Consider the following 9,601-nt stretch of genomic DNA (forward strand, 5'->3'; position numbering starts at 1 on the left):
GAAGTAAATACATAAGAAGGGGCCAGATGCAGAAGGCAACTTAGGGAAGATAATTCTAAAACCGAAGCAGTGATAATTCTGTAGTGATGGGAAGATGGTCTATACTAAGAGATCAATACCACCTCAACAGAGGCCTAGAAGTCCTTGTGGATTCTGTAAAAGTGACTTTCAATGGGATGGTTTTGGGTGACAACAAGGGCAAAGTGGGAAGGTTGATCCAGTTTTTCATAAATCTTCTGGCAACCAGATGCTAGGAACATATAATGCTATTTCTTCACTTAATGTCCTTCTGATGTCCCTTCTGTACATTTCAAAGAACTGGGACTAAAAGTTGCTTTAAGATTTGGGGTTCAAGACAAATGTAAATTGTGATGAAACTCTGCCAGTGTTTGAGCGTGATTTAAAGACCTCTAGGTTTGAGGTCCCATTCTCACACTTATGTGGCTTTCTTTTTGAATTTTGGATAATTCTTTGGTTACCATTTCCTACATGGAAGAAAGAGGTCTAAAGTATCCTTTTAAATATCCTAAGCACCTAGGTTAGAGCCTTCATGTTCAAGTGGTCAGCTCTTGCTGTGAGTAGTGAATAGTGCTTTGTGAGATCATTCCTTTCTTGAGAACATCATTAGCAAAGTCCTGGTAGGTTGGAGACATTTGGTGAGTAGTGTCACAGGATATCAGTGTTAAACTGGCCTTAGAAGGTACCTTCATCTTGCTTGTGATCAAAGTCTCTCATCTTGCTCTGCTTCATTTGATAGTTTATTCAGAAGTGGCTCCCTTTAATTGTTGATGATTTTTGATGCAAAGCTTTTAGTAAGCCTCTATTATTTTATTTAAGCTCTGTCTGCATGATGTAGGAACAACTGACGGTTTGAGTCAAACTACCAGTCAGTTTGGTTGGAAAAATAATCAGGCCAAGCTTCCACTCAACACCTCTCAGCTAAGTTTTATATATGTTTATACATTGATATTTCATGATTAGAGGTTTCTGTAAATGCATATACAAACAAAATCAAGTTCCCTCAGTTGTTGAGTGGAAGTTATTGGAATAAAACATGGTTGTCTTTCTATACAAATAATGACCAAAGATTTATTATAGGCTCACTGTGTGTACCACTAGGGGATGCATAGAGGCAAGTCCATATTCCTGTCCTCAAGGAACTTGATGTAATAGTGGGGAGAGAAGATTCTTCATTCAACAAATATTTGTTGAGCACCTAATCAGTTCCTGGCCCATTTTGAAAACTGATATATATAATAAGAAAGATGTCACCCCATCTCAAGGAGTCATAGTTTATTGGGGGCTGTAGAGAAGTTGACAGAACATGGCATAATAGTGGTGTGGACTTTTATTAGAGGGAAGATAGGGCATTGTAAGAGTGGATATTAGGGATATCAAACTCAGTATGAGAGCAGCAGGGAGGCTTTCTGGAGGTAGGAGATAGCTAAGACAGTGCAATAAGTCATCATTACTAAATGAATGGTTCAGGTGTAAGTGGCATTGAAAGATGGGGAGTCACTTCATACTGGGGTGATGCGGGGACACTCCATGGAGGAGTAGGGTTTGAGCTTAAGTTGTGAAAGTTGGTGTCATAAGCTGCACAGCCCTGGCCACTTTGTATTAAGGTAACTCTGCAGGGAGTTGGGGTGATGAGACAACCCTGAGGCATAGTATGGGTCAAACCTAGATATAATTAACCAGAAGAAAAGGCTTGACATTGAATCAGGTGACCAAAGAGTGTCACCTGAGTCATCAACTTATGTGTAGGCTATGGGTGTAGGAACAGAGCAAGGTGGTTACTCTGAATTGATGGAGAGATGTTGGAAGGAGTTTCTGTTGTGATGAATGAATTTGGATTGCTTTTGTCTGTAAATAACAAAACTCAATTAGGAGTGGCTTAAAAAAAAAGGATTGATTTTTCCTGCATACCTCAAAGTCTGAGGTTGCTGCTGGGCCATTGGTTCAGTGGCTCAGCAATATCAGGGTTGACATCGCTGTCATTTCCTTGGCCTCCCCTTTATGTTTGTTGCCTTATGGTTGCAAGATAGCTGTCACAATTCTAGACATCCGGTCTGCATTTAAGGCAAGAAGAAAGGAGAAAGTGATATCTGTTGCTTTAACTAGCGAAGTGATATTTTCTCCAAAAGCTGCCAGCAGATTTCTCCTTATTCTTAAAGGCCATACCTGTAGCATGTGGCTACTCCCCAAATCAAGGTTGGTCAGAAAGGAGAAAAGAGATTATTTGGCTTGTCAGAAAAGCATGAATGAGTGTAGGAGGACGGGGCAGGAACTAGGATGTGTGTGTGTGTGTGTGTGTGTGTGTGTGTGTGTGTGTGTGTGTGTGTGTGCAGAGTCAGATGTAGTACCAGTAGGGGCCTCAAGGGGGAACCAACCAGAAGGTCACTCAGTCTCAGCACCACGCAGTGGTTACATCCTGATTCCAGGCTCTGTAGAATCGCTCCTCTCCACCCTCGGTGCCTGCTCCGCCCCACCCCTGGATCCATATCCTCCCCCTGCCCGCCCCTCAGATGTTGGCTTTCTCTTGGATTTTGTCATTGGCCCACTTCTCACTCTGCCCACACCTGGAGAGAAGTCAGGAAGCCAACATTGGCAGGGCAGAGACTCCTGCCAGGCCTAGCAGCTGTGCCAACCATGAGCTCCCTCTAGGTAGGCCTTGGAGTTGCCAAGTCTCACATCCCAGCCAGACAGAGAGAAGGAAAATAACAGGGGCTTGAGTGCCCGACGATTGGTGCCAGGCCAGTCAGTGTGAGGCCAGACTGGAGTCACCCTGGGATAAGAAATCTGTGCTCTGAAGACGAGCTTGATTCTGGACTTCTGCATTTTCTGCACCGTTTCTGCCTTTCCCTTTAGTTTCTTGGTAAACTTGTTTTAGAAACCCATACCCTTGTCATCTCAGAACTAAAAGGGAAAGGAAATTGCCCACATCACACCAATAAGCCCCTATCCCTAACCTCCCAGGGTCAACGGGGGGGGGGGGGGGGGCAGCCTGCCCTAGCCTGAGATGCTGGTATAAATAAGGCATCAGTGAGGTAAATTCCTAGGAGGGGGTATCCAAGGACAAAGGTGATTTCTACTGCTATCTCACAAGGGTATTCATTTAGAAGTGATTCTCAACCAAGGATGCTGGTGAGATTGAGGAATCAGTTGCCGGTGAAGATGACATGGGAGGGTTTAAAACAAACAGCGCTTTGTCCCATTGAATGGTTTTTAATCAGTGTTTATTTGCATTTCAGAGAGCATTAAAGGTGGGCATAAGTGTTTAGTAAAGGATAGCATGGCTCACAAGGCTGAGAAACACTGCTAGGACAGTGGCACAGACAGGGTGGAGCTTTATGTGGAGACAAGTAAGGAAAACCTTAATCTGCTTTGCAAAGTTGCCTGAGACCGAATCTTCTCTGAAGTATCAGTGAGGGGATTTGGCCATTTTGGTGCATGACCTAAAGCAGGAAGAAGGACATGAGTTCTTAACCTTTATGGTGTCTTGGATTCCTTTGGAATTCTAGTGAAGCCTATGAACTCCCTCTCAGAAAAAATGTTTTTAAATGCATAAAATAAAATACATAGGATAGCAAAGGAAACTGTTTATATTGAAATACAGCTATCAAAATATGAAAAAGAAACAGATTTGTGGTAGAGCAATACACGTGCTTCTTTATTAATGTGTTAAATAACAAGATCTAGCGGCAGGTGTAATAACTGCCGTTAACTTTGAAATCGTGAGGAGTGTTAACAGTATTTTGAGATATGTGCAACAGCTGAAATGTGATATGAACATAACTGTGATTTTTATTGGTGACAAAGTCGCAGGTACTGCTAGTACTGCTGTGGTTAGTTGCCTATGTTGAATTGAAAGAAATGCTAAATTTCAGTTTGAAATTAGAGAAAATAAAGAGGCAAGTTTTTCCTCTTCAAGTTCATGGTCCTCCAGAATTCTACCCAGATACGTCATGGATGTCCACAGGTTTAGAACTCCTGGGCCACAGAGAGGAGAAAAGAGGGGCCTCAAGGCTTACTAATGTTGCAATTAAGGAGGGCAGGCAGGGGAGCAGAGGCTAATAACCACAGGGGCAATGCTATCCCTTGTCCTGGGCAGGCGGTAGCCTTCCTTCCAAGACAGATTTGGAGTAGAAGCTACACTCCATTTTCAGGGTCTGTTTGGACTCCTAGCTGATGCCAAGTTTGGGAAATGGCACGGTGCATTTGTTATTGGCAGTACTCTTGGTGATCTTGCTGGAGAGTAATGGATTTGAGAGTCTGCCGCTTAGAGTCTGATCCTGTGAGAGTTCCTCATGACGGTTCACTTCCAGCCTTCCTACCCTGACTTGATCTGATGAGACTTCTCAGGGTGTCCGCTGGTGTAATGTTTATTTGGCTCCTCCCTAAATGTGGTAAATGCAAATGAAAAGCCAACAGAAAATACAAAGAGAATGGCGTAAGGAAAGGCTTTGGCTTTGGGTCCTCTCTCTTTCTAAGTAAGCGCTGGATTCTGATTGCTAACCCACATGAAGTGCTCAGTCAGAAGGTCACCTCAAGACTCATGTTAATCAGTATTCTCATTTGCAAACAGGGAAAGGAGAAATGGCAATGAGTTCAAGGCTGGAGAGCATGTCAAACAGAGTGTGATGAATAGAATTCCGACCAAAGAATCACAATCCTTCTGGCCATGAATATAGTTAGTTATACCTTTCAAAGCATATCCATCAGTAATCAACTAATTACTGCATGTGTGGCACATGCTTGGTGAGCTGGCATTGGGGCCCTTTAGCTAACATGGTCGAGCCAGGCCTCTCTGAGGAGGTGACATTGGCATTGAGTGCTAAATGAGGAGAAACAGGCAGCCTGGAATTGCCTGCGTAAAGGAATTCCAGGAAGGAGTGGAGTGTAGAAATGCCCTGAGGTAACAGGAAACAGCGGGAAGGCCCATGAGAGGGAGCATAGTCAGAGATGGTGCCAGAGAGAGGTAGCAGCTGTGAAACTTGTAGGGTCTCAGATGCCATCATGAGGAATCAGGAAATGAGAAGCCAGCAGTGGCAGTCTGCTCGATCAGCACAATCTGATTTATGTTCCCCACAGCAGCGCTGGCTGCTGTGTGGAGGACACACTGTCAAGTGGGCACGAGTGGTGAGGAGGCTGGGGCAGCAGTTGTTCTGGTGAGGAGTCATGGGGACTTGGCTTGGACCAAGGTTGTAGTTGTGCAGATAATGAGAAGTGGCCAGATCTGCTTATGTTTTAGAGGTAGACACAATAGAATTTACTGATGAAATTAAATACATGGTATGAGAGAATAAAAGGTATCAAGGATGACTCCTAAGTTGCTGGGAAGAAGTTTCTGAGCTAAGGAAAGCTGCCTAAAGGTCTGCCATAGCTGGCAGGACTGTCCATGGGAAGAACTGTGAGTATGTAAAGTTTGCCTTTTGTCCTCTGATATTGCTTCCTCCCCACTCCCCCGAACCATTCTCAATCCCACCAACTTCTTCAGGCTGTAAATTCCTGTTTGTTTTTTCAAGGGATACAACCCTACACTCTTATCTTAGAAAGCAGATAGAGGGTAGGGAACCCAGAAGCTCTTGAGCTTGAATCCTGGCTCCACCAGTTACTTGTGGTGGGACCTGGGCAACTTGCTTCTCTGAATTTTAGTTGTTTTTCACGAATGAAATGTGATGAAAAGAATTATCTCTGAGAGTATTTTGGATCACCTCTCAGTAGAAGCGTCCCAACTTCAGTTTCAGTTTCTCTCTCTTGTGTGCCATCAGGGTATGGCATAGTACTAGGATGGCTAGCTATAACTAAGAAACTAACTCCTGTTGACCTGTTGCCCTGGCTGTCAAAGCTGGCCACATGGAAAAGCTTCTGGGAGGCTTAAAAAAAAATCTCAAGCCCAAGCCCCACCACCCAGGGATTCTAATTTAATTGAACCAGGACAGGGTTCAAGGTTTAACAAGCAGCTAAGTTTGAGAACCTAGCAGTTACATTAGTGGAGAGTTTTAATTTAATGAGTTGATCATCAAGTAGGTAGTACTATTTCTAGAAAAATGTTGGGTGTTGTAAAGATTTACCCCAAGCTGGGTGTTTCATTTGAGGAGTGAGCACTTTTCTAAAGAGTCCCTCAATAGCTAATGACTATTGTTTACTTAATATGCGTCAGGCACTGTTCTAGGTGCCCTCCCCCTCCCCCACCTTAGCCATATTTGTGCTTTCTTTGTATTCCTTGAAAATCCCACTTCTTCTCTCCACTCAGGGCCTTCATACATGCTCCTTCCTCCTGCCTGTTCCCTTTACATTGACACCTTTTGACTTCCAATATTGTTTAGAGTCTCGTGTTATCCCCTTCCGTAGGTATTTACCTATTTGCCTACTTGTTTAATATCCATCTTCCACACTCTACCAAAGTTCTGCAAAGGCAGGACCTGGTTTGTTTTGTTCATCATTGTAACCTCAGTGCCTGGCTCAACATGATAGTCTTTGTTGAATGAGTGCAATAAAGTACAATTCTTCCCTCAGTGTTTGACTCAATCAGGAGTGGTCCATCTGTCCAAGGATGCACACAGATTCCAATGGCAGCCTTCAAGAGGACTCTCAATGATTGTCCCCTTCCAAGCCAGGTCCTTACTGTGAATCCAGTCAACTGGCCACTCCTTGCCTCCCTTATGTCTTCGTTGCATTTTTCTGCCATCTGGCCTTTGTCAGGACCACACTGCGGTTTTAATAATATTGAACCCCACAAAGAAAAGGATGTATTCTTGGCCCATTCCTTCCATGTAAATTCCTGACTGAGGAGCAGGGGACATTTGTCTAGGCAGCATTATCAATATCTGTGTCAAGGGAGGGTCACTCAATTCCACTGGCCTAGACTCCAAGTTACGTCAGTGTGTCATTGTCAAAATACTTCACTGGCCAAAGGTGAGATTCTCTTAGTAGTAATATATAGTATGGTTTTTGTTTCTGTCTGTACTTCCTAGTGGGGTAATGTATTTTGAAGACAAAGATCTCAAGGTCATTTTGATACTCCCTTTCCTAACTGTGAGGCCCTTTGCTTTTGTAGGACAGACAAACCCATGCACATCATTGAACATCCATCTGCTGAGTGTTTTAAAGATGAGATGTGGATGATGTAGTACATTTGGGAGGTGCTATCAGGAATCACTGAAAGAGGAGGGGGAAAGTGAGACAGGAAAGGGAAGGTAGCCAACATAGGCACATTAATGATAGGGTTACTGCTGCGGGTAACTGAGCCTCTATCCAGCTGTGGACCTCTAGGAGAGTTGTACATCATGCCTGAGGGGTGAAGAAGCTGAGATATATATCCATCTATTCCCATCCATCACTGGTTGACAGCTACTGGATGAGGGTGTGTTAGTTAGATTCAGTTGTCAGCTTGGCCAGGTAAAGGCACCTAGTTCTATTGCTGTGGACATGAGCCAATGGTACCTGAACCTCATCTGTTGCTGATTACATCTGCAGTGGGCTAGAAGGCATGCTTGCTGCAATGAATGATGTTTGACTTAATTGGCTGGTGCTTAAATGAGAGAGCTCAACATAGCACAGCCCAAGCAGCTCAGCATACCTCATCTCGGCTCTCGCAGCTCAGCCCAGACCTTTGGAGATGCAGAAAGGAATCACCCCAGGGCAAGTTGTTGGAACCCAGAGGCCTGGAGAGAAGGCCAGCAGAGAGCACTCTGAGCCTTCCCACATAAGAAAGAACCTCAGATGAAAGTTAGGTGCCTTTCCTCTGAAGAACTAATGAAATAAATCCGCTTTTATTAAAAGCCAATCCGTGGATTCAGCAACAGGACTTCTCGGGCTTCAGCTGCCCCAAGCATAGGCAGAAATGGGCTGCTTTCAGGGCTGTCTCCCACCTGTGCCTTCCCCAGGGGAGGGGTGAAGCCCAACTCGGGTGGAATCCCTCCCTCAAGGAATTCAGACCCCAGGGTTTGGCAATTTGAAGCCATTAAAACCAGCCTACAACCTCTCTTTTGTCTCCACCACGCCCCCAGCAGGGAGAAGCTTCCAAAGTTAAAGGAGCCATAACATCTTTTGCTGGTGCGACCTGCAGGCAGACAAGCACCACATAGTGGGCAGGATAAGAAAAACAGAGCCCGGAGACTGCACAGAAAAGTATTTTAACCTGCTGGGTCTCACCCTCAGGGAAAACTGATGCAGGTGACTCCTTCCCTCTGACAGGAGGCCAGTTTAGTCTGGGAAAACCCGGCTGGAGTCTATAATATCTATGTAGACCCTCCTAAGTGTGGGGAGGGAAAAGGCACCATACAATCAGGAAACAAGAAAACAAGAACTGAAAAATTATCCTCTGTTGAACAAAACCTAAGCTAGAGGTCCAGAAAAAGCTGAACTGAAGGTCAAAGAACAGATAGACAACAAACTCATCTAGCAAGAAAACTCTAGGTAAGAGAAGTGAAAGCAATCTCCAGAATAAACTAATTAAGGTAATTAAATGTCTAGACATCAGCAGAAAACAACAAATCACACCAGGAAAATTGAAGATATGGCCCAGTCAAAGGAACAAACCAATAGCTCAAATGAGATACAGGAGCTGAAACAATTAATTCAGAATATACGAACAGACATGGAAAACCTCATCAAAAACCAAATCAATGAATTGAAGGAGGATATGAAGAAGGCAAGGAATGAACAAAAAGAAGAAATGGAAAGTCTGAAAAAACAAATCATGGAACTTATGGGAATGAAAGGTACAGTAGAAGAGATGAAAAAAGCAATGGAAACCTACAATGGTAGATTTCAAGAGACAGAGGTTAGGATTAGTGAACTGAAGAACGGAACATCTGAAATCCGACAAGAAACAGAAACTATAGGGAAAAAAATGAAAAAATATGAGCAGAGACTCGGGGAACTGAATGATAATATGAAACGCACAAATATACGTGTTGTGGGTGTCCCGGAAGGAGAAGAGAAGGGAAAAGGAGGAGAAAAACCAATGGAAGAAATTATCACTGAAAATTTCCCAACCCTTATGAAAGACCTAAAACTACAGATCCAAGAAGTGCAGCGTACCCCAAAGAGAATAGATCCAAATAGATGTTCTCCAAGACACTTACTAGTCAGAATGTCAGAGGTCAAAGAGAAAGAGTCTTGAGGGCAGCGAGAGAGGGGCGATCCATCATGTGCAGGGGAAACCCAGTAAGACTATGTGTAGATTTCTCGGCAGGGGCCATGGAGGCGAGAAGACAGTGGGATGATATATTTGGATTGCTGGGGGAGAAAGACTGCCGACCGGGAATTCTATGTCTGGCGGGGTTGTCCTTCAAGAATAGGGGAGAAATTAAAACATTTTCAGACAAAAAATCACTGGGAGAATTTGTGACCAAGAGACCAGCTCTGCAAGAGATACTAAAGGGAGCACTAGAGACAGATACGAAAAGACAGAAGAGAGAGGTGTGGAGAAGAGTGTAGAAAGAAGGAAAAATTAGATATGACATATAGAATACAAGGGGCAAAATGGTAGAGGAAAATACTACCCAAACAGTAATAACACTGAATGTTAATGGATTGAACTCCCGAATCAAAAGACATAGACTGGCAGAATGGATTAAAAAACAGGATC

The sequence above is a fragment of the Tamandua tetradactyla genome, chromosome X, assembly GCF_023851605.1.
Source record: "Tamandua tetradactyla isolate mTamTet1 chromosome X, mTamTet1.pri, whole genome shotgun sequence".
In the NCBI taxonomy this organism is placed as follows: Eukaryota; Metazoa; Chordata; class Mammalia; order Pilosa; family Myrmecophagidae; genus Tamandua; species Tamandua tetradactyla.